This window comes from Loxodonta africana, chromosome 8 (assembly GCF_030014295.1).
Source record: "Loxodonta africana isolate mLoxAfr1 chromosome 8, mLoxAfr1.hap2, whole genome shotgun sequence".
NCBI classification, from domain to species: domain Eukaryota; kingdom Metazoa; phylum Chordata; class Mammalia; order Proboscidea; family Elephantidae; genus Loxodonta; species Loxodonta africana.
The window spans coordinates 102,735,855-102,749,707 of NC_087349.1; the positions used below are offsets into that span (position 1 = coordinate 102,735,855).

The 13,853-nt window shown below is 40.4% G+C and overlaps 1 long non-coding RNA gene across 2 annotated transcripts; it reads left to right on the forward strand.

The window, feature by feature from the left end:
• Positions 1-967: 967 nt before the first annotated feature.
• Positions 968-13,263, forward strand: LOC135232264 (uncharacterized). Of its 2 annotated transcripts, none has more exons than XR_010322779.1 (3): positions 968-1,592; positions 9,429-9,674; positions 10,977-13,263. It is a non-coding gene; the product is annotated as an uncharacterized LOC135232264 (long non-coding RNA). The 2 variants fall into 2 exon arrangements; XR_010322780.1 differs by lacking the exon at positions 968-1,592 and adding an exon at positions 7,017-8,848.
• The last annotated feature ends 590 nt before the right edge of the window (positions 13,264-13,853 follow it).

Genomic DNA, 13,853 nt, shown 5'->3' on the forward strand with positions numbered 1-13,853 from the left:
CCTCTGGTTGGACTTGAACCAGTAACCTTTCAGCAAGCAGCCTAGTACGTTAACTGTTTGTACCACCCAGGGACTGTTACACAGTAGACACTAAATAGTAAACTTCGGTGTTGCCTTCATCTAGAGTCGGATTTCCAACTCCAAAAGAGACATCATGTGTCTGCAGTTATTGTTCTCTTGGACCCAGAGAGTCAACTCAGTTGAATGGCTTTCCCCTGAGAGTCTTCTTGAGAAGACCAACAGATTCTGAACAAGTCTGGCCCACTCTAGCCTCATCCATGCAGCCTCCTGCATTATGCTGGGATGTGTCCCATGACAAACGCACAGTTGGGTGAACCTGAATCAAGAAAAGCCACGTATGGAAACACTTTTCTTCTCAAAATGAGGGTGCATCTGCAAGGGTGTAGCTAGCAGTGATATTCTTGGCATTTATTGAAAACACCCTAGGCTGCTTGGGTAATTAATTTCCTAGGGTTATTCATTAACAGACTTCCTACCTTCCTCCTTTTTGACAGCCCCAGCTGTGAGATACAGCAAGTTCAAGGTGTCAGCGACCAGGCCACCTCCCCTGCTTGGGCAGCACACAGTGCACATCCTGAAGGAAACCCTCCTATACGATGACAGCACCTTCAGGGAACTACTCAGCACTGGAGTGGTGACCCAACACGAAGCCAAGTGACAAAGGAAAAACGCTCTTGCCCTCCAAACCACAATCTGAATGTACTTTGCTGGCAATGAAAATGCTTTTTCTGGATCCTTCTCCCCAGTTCTGGTGCCACTGGAAAGAAAGCCTTGAGTAACTCCAGATTTCCTGCCTGGCATCTCCAGAATGGTTCTGGTATTAATGAACCGAGTGCTTTTTAAATGGACCCCACCATTTATTCTATCATTTTTTTTCCAGACAATGATTTAATTGTGGATTTATGGAATTTTTTTTTTTTTTTTTTTGGTAATGATTTAATTTTTCTCTGGCCAAATACACTCTTCATTGTAATTATGTTAATAGCCTAAAAGTTTGCCCCTCAAGCCCACACAGGCCTGAGAGAGAACAGATCTCTTGACATTGTCTACTTGCACATTAAGTCCTCATTTAAACCTTTGTTAGGAAGTCAAAGCAATAAGCAGAGTGACAGTTTCTGTGATTGATTTTAAACAGAATAATTTAATTTTGAGCTCATGAACCTTTTGTTAATCTGTAATTTAAACCATGGACTTTGTTGATGTCCATTGTAAAACTGACCTGCATTCTCCCTCGTGGGAGTAAATATTTGCTTTATGTTGTATTTCTCTAGTGATTTCATGGTATGTGGCAAAAAATCAATTCCCACTCATTTGGGGGTGAAGGTGTCTATCTGTCAGGGGAATGAAGAGTGGTTATTCAATCAGTGCCTTATTTTAAGCCAAGTGTAAATGCAACAGGTTTTTAAATGAATGTCACATGCTGAAACCAAAAAAAAAAGAAACCCATTGCCATTGAGTCGATTCCGACTTATAGTGACCCTGTAGGACGGAGTAGAACTGCTCCTTAGGGTTTCCAAGGCTGCAATATTTACAGAAGCAGACTGCCACATCTTTCTCCCATGGAATGGCTGGTGAGTACAACCTCTCAGTTAGCAGCTAAGCGCTTAACCACTGTGCCATCAGGGCTCCCGTTGTCACATGCTACCCAAGTATTAAATCACCTATAATTAATGACAAATGGGAGAATGAAAGGAAAGCAGGTCTTTGTAATCTGGGCTTTCACTGCAAAAGAATATATCATGCCTTAATATTAAGTCTATTTTATTTATTTATTTATTATTATTATTTTTTTAAATATTAAGTACTCTATGGGGTTCTGGGTTTGGGGCAGTACTACTCTGTCCTATAGGGTTTCTATGAGTCAGAATTCACTCAACGGCACTGGGTTTGGTTTTTTTGGTTTTTAGTATTAAGTATTTCAATTCGTTATTGAATTTGAAATAACATAAAACATTGCTCTGTCCAGGAGGTGAGAACTGATCTGCACGTGTGTTTCGGGATAGATTGTCCCTCAGTCTGCTGATTACCCAAGGCCAGGTACAGACCAGGGAGACAGATGACCCCATGATCAGTATCCTGATATGACCTCAATTCATGGCTGTTAGCATAACTATTTTAAAGCAATGTTGCTACATACCAAATGGTAATTGAAAGTTAAATTACAGATGTTCATCTTTCAAACTGTGATTTAGAACTCCTTTTCTTTTTTATTGGAATGAACTGAGCCATTTCTCTATGCTGTAGGCCCAATATGTTCCTAGAATCAAGGATTCCAAATAAATAGGAAATTCATCTTCTCACAAGGCCTCCTGGGACTTTTTAGAAGAATGCCTACTAATTTTCGAAACAGTTATTATCCTCCCTGTTTTGCTTTTTGTGGACATCTTATTCTGAAGAACTCCTGCTGTTATTCCACTAGTTAGAATTTCATCATACAAGGGTAATTGGATGCCTTCTGCAGTGTTTTTCCCCCAGTGGCTAATTCATGGATCTGTATTTGAAGACATTCATGTCAGACCAGGCATCTAAATGAAATTCCTCCATGTATATACAGTTAGCATGGGAAATGGTAAAAGTTTGGATGACGGAGACTAGGCAAAACCATATACCTTGAATAACAGAAGCACCATTTCTCCTACTGAATTCAAACTTCTGACCCACACAGCTATCTTAAAATATAAGTTGCTTGGTTACTGAGCAGTAACTCTAAATACCTAGGTGGCCATATGTATAGGAGGACATTGATCATCCACAGAGGGCCAGAAAATACCTCTAAAACCTTCACATCAACAAAAAACGCCGCCTTCATACATAGTAGATCCACCATTGAAACAAAGACTATTTACCCAGTATAATGATGGATTTAGCTATCCGTTTCCAGCTATAGAACTCAAAGTGATCCAGGAAAGCTTTGAACCTGTGGGTCACCAAAAACAAAGTGTTAGCACTACGGATTTAGTGAAAGAATTAGTTCAGGGCATATTTCAAGCTCAGATAATTAGTCCTGAAAGAAACATTGCTGCATGCTAAAATTTCTAGCAATATGCCCCAGATCAAGTTATGCTTATAAACAAATGTGCTGCTTTAATTATCAGGGTCTATTTTTTATTATCTTACACATTTCCAAAACTGAACATACTACTAAGATACCATGTGCTCATGTTCAGCTTGTGTCAAGGCCTGCCTTCTGGCAGGTTTGTGACTGAGGTTGGCCCAGAATTTTCCTTAAACTTAGTGGGTTAATTATTATGGAACTGAGGGTGTGTCCACAAGCTTTCTTCCCTTGCTTTTTTTTTTTTCTTAACTTTTTGCTGTCATGACTTTTTGGCTAATCAAGCATCATTATTTCCCAGCATGCAGTCTGATATATTGAATGTTTCTCTAACAGAAGAGAAGTGAATATTGACCAACTTTGTGGGACTACCCCAGTTACTAGGTGTTATCTTGATCCATTGACTAGGGGTTAGAAGTACAATCATGATTTAAAAAACAAAAAAGGTCTTACAAAGGCTGTTTCATACTAGGTCAATAGGATACTAAACGTGGATAGCACAAAACCGAAGCAAACCCATTGCTGTGGATTTGATTCTGACTCATATCAACCCTATAGAACAAAGTAGAACTGCCCCATAGGGTTCCCAAGGAGTGCCTGGTGGATTCAAACTGCCAACATTTTGGTGTACCATCAGGGCTCCTAGATAGCACAAGTGGGGCCTTTATCATGAAGACTCATTCCTGCTGTCAGCCTTCTTCAGGGAAATTCACAACCAATATTATTCCCCTAAATTTAATATTTCATCACTGCTTCTTTTGTCTTGTGGCTTTAGCATGTTCCTCATTCTTCAAACTTTGTAGATGTGAGCCAATCTTTTGGTTAGCAGTCAATCACTTTAACACTAGTATGGCTAAATGTTTTGTAAATCACTACACTCATAAGATTCTTGAGCAGCTTCTCTATACAGACATGCTGAGCTATTTTCCAAGCACAAATAGCCCTGAACTTTTAAACAAAACTAGCCATATGCAGGACAGTTTTATGTAGTGGGATTAGAGGGGTATAAGCAACTCTAATAGACACGTTTTCCCCAATACCCATTCAAAAAAATGTCTTCCAGTGTCATTTTAGGAGGTTAAAGTATTATAGACAAACGTTAAGAAGCTATCTGGCATCGCTCAGTATTAATGGATGCAAATACTTCGCACTGTTGCATTTATGCCACACATGAGGGAAAGTAAATACAAAAGAGAAGAGACAGCCTTGAAGGAATGAGGCTTGGAATAGGTAAATCCGACTAGTGGGGAAGAGGAAGCTAAAGCTGCCCAGGACAGTAGCCCCAGGAGTATATTTGCTCTGGAGGCTCTTGGGATCCAGTGGGCAGAGAGAACACAGCTGGCATGAAAGTGGCATGAGGGAGGAACAGGCATTGCAAGGAGCTCAGACACCACCCAGAAAACAGATTTCACCCACCTCATGATTTTTCTTGATAAATAACTCTTTTTTCTCCAGCTCCTTAAAATCTTAAGTGTAAAGGGATTGCCCAGCCTCCTGCTCCTCTGCAACATTCTTAATAAGGAGCTATGGCAGGTAAAATAATGGCTCCCCAAAGGCACCCATGTCCTAGTGCCCAGAACCCGTGAATAAGTTACATGGTGACATGGGCTGCCATGAGAAAGGTACTGTCTCACAGTTCTGGAAGCTGGAAGTCCACAATTTGGAGGGGAATCTGTCCCATGCCTCTCTCCTAGGTCCTGGTGGCTTCTGGCAACCCTCTTCACTTTCACCATCATATGCTTGTCTTCTCTCTGTGTTTCTTCTTTTTTCTAAGGACCACTTATATTGACATAGGACCAACTTTACTCCAGTATGACCTCGTGTTAATTAACTGATAACATTTTCCAAGACCCTATTTCCAGACAAGTTCAGATTCACAGGCACCGAAGATTAAGACTTCGACATATTTTTGGGGGACAATTTAATTCACAATATATGGCAAGGGGAAAGTAAGGCTATAGACAGAATTAAGGTTGCTAATCAGCTGATCTTAAAATAAGATTACCTTGGGTTATCTAGGTGGATCCAATGTAAATACAGGGGTTCTTTAATGTGGAAGAAGGAGGCAGAAGAGTCAGTGTCAGAGTGTTGTGATGTGAGAAAAACTCTACCAGCCATTGCTGGCTTTGATGATGGAGGGCGACTACAAGCCAAGGAATGAGGGAAGCCTCTAGGAGCTGGAAAAGGCGAGAAAATACGTTCTTCTCTAGCGCTTCCAGAAAGGAATGCAGCCCCGCTGACACTCCTTTTAGGCCAGTGAGACTCAATTTGGACTTCTAACCTCTATAACTGTAAAATAATACATTTATATTGTTTTAAGCCACTAAATTTGTGGTATTATATTCCAGCAGCAATAGCAAACTAATACAGAGGCTGTTTTGCTTAAAAATTGGGAAACTCACCGCTTTACAAAGAAACCAATTGCAACCCTCTTCTAATTTCTTTTTTTTTTTTTCTTTATACTTTGTTCTTCACCTTTCTTTCTTTTTTTTTCTTTGTATTCTTTGAGACTTCTTTCCTCCCTCCTCCCCTCTGTGGCAATAATTTTTGTTCTTCCTCTCCTTTTCCTTCCTCCTTATCTATTCTCTTCCTCCTCTACATCCTCTTTTTCTTTATCTCCTTTTCTATACACACACGTGCATACACACATACACAGAGTTATGTATCCATGTTCTACAAACATGGACACTGAACCTGTGCCTGACCTTCAGAAAATAGGACTTGCTCAGTAATTTGAAAGATAACTAGTGGTAATTCTGGCCATGACTTCACCTCCACAAGGATTCTTGGATTAATCTCTGGGTGTGGTGGTTCTTTAATAACAGCCTGCTACATCTTCTCCTTTGAAACTAGGGAAAAAAATGGAGGAGGGTTCCAAATGCAACTCTGGCCTGTGACAGAACCCTCAAGCTTACTACCTCTCTTTTACTTACCTTTAGTTCCAAGAAAAACAAAACTATAACACACAAAATAAAACATAGAGCAGAGTCTAGACTCTTTGGCCCGGTCAGACACCCAGAGGTAATCATCCTGGGTCTTGCTGCTCTGGTTACCTAGAGTTCATGAAAGAAGAGGGAAGAGAGAGGTGTGATTGTTGGAGTTTTGACTCCAGCACTGGGCCTTGGCATTGAAATTTTTTTCTTTCTTAAAGAAGAAAGGCTTACTAAATGATCTACCCCATGCCCCCCTCCCCCCAAAAAGTTGCTGTCAAGTACATTCCAACTCATGGTAACCCCCTGTGTGTCCGAGTAGAACTGTGCTCCACAGGGTTCTCAATCACCGATTTTTCAGAAGTAGATTACCAGGCTTTTATTCTGAGGTTCCTATGCGTGGACTCGAACCTCCAGCTTTTGGTTAGAAGCTGAGTGTTAACCATTTGCACCACTTAGGGATTCACTGGACCTATATATTTTTTTTTTATAAAACCAAAAAACCAAACCTGTTGCCATCGAGTCGATTCCGATTCATAGCAACACTATGGGACTGAGTAGAACTGCCCCCACAGAGTTTCCAAGGAGCACCTGATGGATTCGAACTGTCAGCCTTTTTGTTAGCAGCTGTAGCCCTTAACAAGTATGTCACCAGGGTTTCCACTTGACCTACAGGTAGTGATTAATAGCTTACTCCTGCCATTTCAGTCAAATGGCCTCCAGAAAGATTGTGCCTTCTCCTTACCTTGGTGTTAAAAAAAAATCTGTTAAATAGGGTGATTGGATTCTAGTGACACTCTTTGTTTTCTTCTTCCAATAGGATGAAAAACGCTTAGACATATGCTCCCACCCCCCTTTTCTTCCCACCTTCTTTCTTTGTCTTTACAAAAGACCCACATGACAGTCTATTCAACTCAAGTTGGTTTCTTTGGCTCCTGACACATATATTGGAGAAATAATGTTTTGTTTGTCCTCACCCTGTCGCCTGTACCCTTTCTTCTTGCTCACAACTTTTGTGCTGGTGCTCAGTATGAAGCGAGGCACTCAGCTTCAGAACACATACCCAAGATGTTGAGGAGAAAGAAATTTAATGTAAAACTGCCACAGGAAAATAGCTTTCATTCTGCCCCTTTACCTCTATGTGGATGCTAAAGAAAAATTTGTATGTCCAAAGCATCTATTGGCATGAGATGTAGCAACACGTGTAACATACATTCACCCTGACTGTCTCAAATTTATGGTTTTAGATTTTATGAAGAACTTCTTGGCTGTTCTTGGTGGAAGCTTTTAAATATACTACTAATTGGCATTATTGTGATTACTTCCTTAGAGAGGTTCAAGGAAAGTGTATTTCCTTATTTTGGGGGGACTGTTAAAGGATCATTGGAGTCCCTGAGTCGTATAAATGGTTAAGGTACTTGGCTGCTAATTGTAAGTTTGGAGGTTCGATTCCACCCTGGGTGCCTAAGAAGAAAGCCCTAGGAATCGACTTCTGAAAAACAGCCATTAAAAACCCTATGGAGTGCAGTTCTACTCTGACATACACGGGGTTGCCATGAGTTTGAGTCAACTCCATTGGCAACAGGTTAAAGGATCAATATTTCTGGAGGTAGAGGAATAAACTGTATTTCCCTTCTAGGGAAGATTTCCTATAAATCTAACCAAAAGCTTAGAGTGACATTGACTGAGATAGAAGGGCAGGACATAAATGCAATGACCCATATGTCCACTTCTAAAAACACTGCCCTGTGACTTGGCACTCTGAGAGTCTTTTAAGTCTGCTTTGTTGAGCCTTGTAATGGGAAAGGTCTGAGTCAACAGAAAACTGAAGTGTCCCAGTCTTAAAAACACAGCAGAGATGGAAATATCCAGTCATTTGGGCTTCTACCTCTGGGCCCATGTTTTCCATTTTATGAATCTTAAACATTTCATCTAGTTCTCCAGCTCTACTTTCTATTGTCTGGGAAAATCCAAGTGAAAGGATGTAAATCCAATATGCAGGCCAGAGGTGGTGCTAAAGGCTTGTTAAGTAAGTCAGTTAACAGAACTCACTGACAAAACCATGAAGAGAAGACAGTGATAAAAACTCAATGCTTTATGCAGCTACTTTCCCACGACCCAGGTGACATGAAGTAGAATGAGTAGTTTGGTGGGTCTCTGTGTGGGTGCATTTCTGGGGGAAGATTTGTGAACTCGACAGATAGAATTCAGATCTCAAATAGGTCCAATTGGGGGTGGAAAAGGATTCTGCCAGTAGTCAGAATTATTACCTTTAATTTCCTGCACAAAATGGAAGTAGATTTAATCTACTCATCTCTGTGAAATAAGAACTCCTATTATATTTTTCCTTTCTCTTGAAATAAAAAATAGATAAAATACATCAGTGTTGGGAGATCTTTTCATAAGTTCTGCAATCGATATTAAATTTGGTGCTAAACAATAATAGTAACAATAATAACTAGCTTATGTTAAGTTCTTATGCGCAAGGCAGTATTCTAAGTAATTTTCATTAAGTAACTTAATAAATGTGCCTCAGAAGTCCTGATGGATGCTGTGCCTGAAAGTAGACCTCTGGTATACCATATTCAATGGTGCTAAGTGATCCCTGCCATTATGGCCATGAACTGCTACTTTCAGCCTGTGTTCCTAAAACTCATGGACTCTAGGAATTTTGTGATCTCATCAAAGGGGAAAAGGGCAAGATAAGTCAGGGACAGAAAGGCTCTGAATCAATCATTTCAACCTTTGCACATGCTTTAGAAAGAACAGAGTTCCCAAGAAGATTGACTTGGTTCAGGCACCATTGGCAAACTTCTCAAGAAAGTCTTCTCAGCCTGCCCCTCAGGTAAAGGATTACACGTTTTCATCATTCTAACCGTATGTCAGTTATTTCTCATCGTTAGATGAAGGTGAGGACACTTATGATCATAAATTGTCATGTTTCTGATCTGGGGAGGGTTTAAACTTAAGAAGAACTTAACTTACTGAGTTGTTCCTTAGGAAGAGTTTAATTTACTGAGTAGGTACCCTCTAAGACGGCCCCCAACAATTTCTTGCCCCTGATATTCACACCTGTGTGTTGTCCCTTTTCAGTTTGTACAGGGTTGGTCTATATGACATGACAGCGTGTTACTTATGAGATTAACTAGCTGCCATTAAGCAAATTCTGATACAAATGGCAAACCTATGTGTATCAGAGTAGAAATGTGCTCCACAGGGTTTTCAATGACCGGTTTTTCACAACTAGATCACCAAGCCTTCCTCCTGAGGTGCCTCTGAGGGGACATGACCCTCCAACCTTGGCTGAAAGCCAAATGCTTAACCATTTGCACCAACCAGGAACTTTATGTATGAGATTATGGTATGTAAAACCACAGCTTCTGTTTTGTTTTTTTGCTCTTTCTCTCTCTCATCACTTGCTCCAGCTACTATGTTGCGTGAAGCTTTATGGAAATGTTGACATGAGAAGGAACTAAAGCCTCTGGCCAATATCCATAGAGGAATTGAGACCTGCCCAAAACCCCATAAATGAGCTTGAAAGCACATTCTCAAGCCCTGGGCCAGCCTTGAGACGATTGTAGCCCCAGCTGACAACGTACTGCAACCTCAGAACCACCCAGCTAAGCCACTCCCAGATTCCTGACCATCAGAAACAGCATGAAATAATAAAGGTTTGTTGTTTTAACTTTAGTTTTAGTTTAGTTAACTTTACTTTTAGGGCAATCTGTTACACAGCAATAGATTGCTAATATGGTGTTCCATTATGGTATGGCAAAAAGTCATTTCAACAGACAACTTTCAGTTTCAACCTCCAACATTGCATTCTCCTTTAATTATCTCCACTCTTTGTTGAGTGTGGTATACCTGTCCAGTCACACTTGAAAGGGTTATGAAGAAAACATGAGATGGCAGTGTTGCTGGCTGTACATTAACCTCTTTGTGGGAGCCGAGGTTAGAAATGACAGTAGTAATGGTGGAATTGTGGGGATGTGAAACACAAAGTGCTATGGAGCAACTTCTGAAGGGATCCCTCAGAATAACCTCTATGTTTATAGTGTGTTCTTGACCAGTGGTCTTCAATGGGGTGTGGAGCGTGGTTTTTGCCCTCCAGGGGACATTGACAATGTCTAGAGACATTTTTAGTTGTCAAAACTGGACAGGTGGTGTTGCTACTGGAATCTAGTTAGTAGTGGACAGAGCGGCTGCTAAACATTCCATAATGTACAAGAGAGTCCCCACAACAAAGAATCATTCATTTCCAAATGCCAATAGTGCTGAGGTCGACAGACTGTGTTCCAGAGGAAGCTGGTCCTTGAGACAAAAGAGTAGGTGCCTGACTGATCAACTTTATGTCTTTTGTTTTTTTCTTTACATTATATGAGAGAGGTATAATATTATCCCCTTATAAATCTACACATGTTTTTTAGTAAATGTAAATCATTGCTGAGACTTCTTGCAATGAGCATGTTTCTAAAGTGGAGGGGAAGAAAAAATTCTAGTTAATGGAAGGTCCTCATTAGTTGTTATTCACGGTGTGGTTATATAAAGGGAATAAATCAGATTGCAGGAAATCCTAGTCCTTAGTATAATCTGAGAGTTGCAACATGCAGTTAGCCACATCCAACAGTGGCTACATTCCCCTTCTGTACTGTAGTTTCCTTTCTGTCTTTGACTAGATAATTTCTGAGATACTTATTTTTAGTTCTTATATTCTGTGATTCTTTCATTTAGAGTTATACTCTGGATGCACAGAGAATGACATAAGTATAAACAGAAGTGATAGACAGTTTCAACAATGCTGTTTAAAGGAGAGAGACACTTGTTAAATGAGGACTGATGGTTCCCCTGTGGGTTATCTGGTGATCCAGAACTGTAGAGTGTTAGAATGTTTAAGGAGTTAACAAACATAAAAAGGGATAATCCATACATTCCTTGGCACATCTTCCTATCTCTGTGATGTGTTCACTCTGCAGATGTCTGCTCCGGAGAAGAGCTGAGGTGTGATTGAAGATGAAGCTGAAGTGTTAAGCCTGAAAGGAGTCTAAGGTCAGGGCTAGTTGATGGGGCTTTGACTGCAGCCTCAGCAGAACCCAGCTGACCTCTTGATCAGCACATGCCAAGTAATGCTCCCCATGCCCCCGAAAACCTGCAGGTCTGGAAATCCTAGGCCCTTCTTTACAACATGGAGCTTTTGAGAGGGACCTGAGGACATGGATAAAGGGACAAATATATGTGAAGAACATTGATCTTTTCTTTCTGTCCAATTGTTCTGACAAGGTTAGAGTGAGGATCAAGAAGCTCACCAACAAGCTTCCTGTTGGAAAAAATTATATCACCAAAGGAAATGATATTTCAAAGAATTGAATGGAAGAAGAACATTTAAAGGTCAGAAGATAGAATTTAAGCGTTGATGATGACTTTTTCTTGGCCCTAATCCTCAACTCTATAGACATCAGCAAGTCACACCTAGAAGATATGCAAAGGGAAGGGCATCTGGCAACCAGACTTCTGCACAGGTTTGTTGATTTTACTCCAGTATCAGGGCTTGGCCAGGCTCCTGGGTCCACCCATGCCTTTCCATGTCCACAGCCCCATTTAACCCATGTGCTTCTTGCTTCCCCTCCTTGCCCTACTGCCATTCCTTTCCTTCCTGCTAAACTCAGTTTAAAAAAATCACTTGTCTATTAAGCCTTTTTTAAATTCATTCCTATCCATCCTGATTTTAATGGATTAGTCCATTATTCTGTTTAACACTTATGCCTGACTTTTATTTTACCATCCACAGCATTGTTGAAGAGCTTGTGTTTGTCAGGCTTTAGCATAAAGAAAGCATTGAGACAAGGTGCTTAACATCAAAGAACTTGAAGCTGAGATGGGGGGGGGGCAAGATATTTATGTAAACTTGATGCATAATAACTCACTTTACTAAGAAATGCCATTGGATTTCACAGGAAGGAACAATACTTGTAATCTGCTATGTTTAGGAAAGTAGCTATGTAGGAAATTAGCTTTCATCTTCAAAGAAGAATGAGATTTATCTACATGGAGACAGGAAGTGTATTACATGCAGAGGTGAGCAAGCTGAGAAGGCAGGAGAGCCATTGGCATGTATAGAAATAGAGATCTTGATTAAACAGAGTTAGCTAAAGGAACCATTTTAGTAGTGAGGAGGAATATTATATTGGGAATAGATCGGGAACCTGGAGGGGGCAGATGTTACAGGGTAGTTTAAAGCCTTGAAAAACAAGAGAGTATTAGTTTTTCTGTAGGTACTGGGATGCTATCACAGATTACAGATTACTATTACTGAAATGCTATTGCCAACAGGGAAATGATGTGCCCAATGTTGTGCTTTGGGAATATGGTCCTGGAAGTTGTATATAAAGTAGACTGGAAGGAGAAGAAGTGGAACCAAAGGGACCACTAACTGTCATAATCTGGTTGTGTGACAGTAAGGGCTTAGACTAGGGACAGTAGATTTATATGTCGCTTCATACATTTGTTCCATACATTTATGTTATGTTTATAAATGCCTGGTAAGTCAGGGCCATTTTATTTCCCTTGCTTTCATAGCACACCCTCTCCTGAGTATACAGTGTTCGGAACTAAATGTCTGTGGTGAGTAAACGTTTTCATTATTATCACTATGTACATTTTGATCAGGCTTAGCTGCTCCAAATAGGTTTTAAACACACAAGATTGGTAAGGACAATCAAGTAAAAATTTGTCATGTGCGATATACTTTCTATGCAATATACCCTCTAGAGCTGAGTGTGCAGTGCCACTTAGATTAGATCAATCATGTTAGAGCTGTGAATCCTGAGGGGTGTTTTGGAAGATAGAGCAGGGAGAGGCCCAAGAACCACTGTCATACTTTTAGAGCTCTAGAAATGTACTACCTCATCAGGCTTCAAGACTCATCCTTCTCCAGAAGAATATGCATTTCACTACAAGGTCATGGTAGTGTTTACAGTTAACAGATGGGAGAAATTGATGCTAAATTTGAAAAACTCTGAGGCCATCTGTCTGCCTACTCCATGGAAAGTATCAGTCCCTATTACAGATTTAGGCTGAGTTTATATGCCAATCTAGGAGTCCCGTTGTGATGCAAACAGTAAACATGCTCAGCTGCTGACAAGAAGGTTAGAAGTTCAAGTCCACCCAGAGATCCCTCAGAAGAAAGCCTGGCAATCTACTTGTGAAAAATCTATCATTGAAAACCCTACTCTGACACACATGGGATCATCATGAGTCAGAGTCAACTCGGTGGCAACTGGCTTTTTGTTTTATACAAGATTCTTCCTTGTTAGTCTAAACCAAAAAAACCAAACCCATTGCCATGAAGTCAATTACAACTTATAATGACCCTATAGGACAGAGTAGAACTGCCCCATAGGGTTTCCAAGGAGCAGCTGGTGGATTCAAACTGCTGGCCTTTTAGTTAGTGGCCAACCTCTTAACCACTGTGCCACCAGGGCTCCTTGTCCGTCTAGTCATGGCCAAATAAGATGACTGTAGCAGTTTCCTTGGGCCTTGAATTCTAGTTTGCCTTGTTCTACTGTTTAACACTTTACCATTCACGTGTTTTATTTTCCCAGCTAGAATGGAATTTTCATAAAGGTATAGCTTGTTTCTTAAACTTACTTTGTGTTCTACTTAGCACCTGGCACAAAATGGGGGAAAAAAAGTTAGTAAATTGTTGTTGAATTGGACCGTTGAGAAAGCTCACTCTTTTAGAAATCTGGAAGACCAGTTATTAGGTCAAACTCATTCTTCAGTGGCCAAGATTAACTCCTGATTTTAGTTTGAAAGGCTTCAGGACATATTAGAAGTAGTTCTGTGTTGCTTAA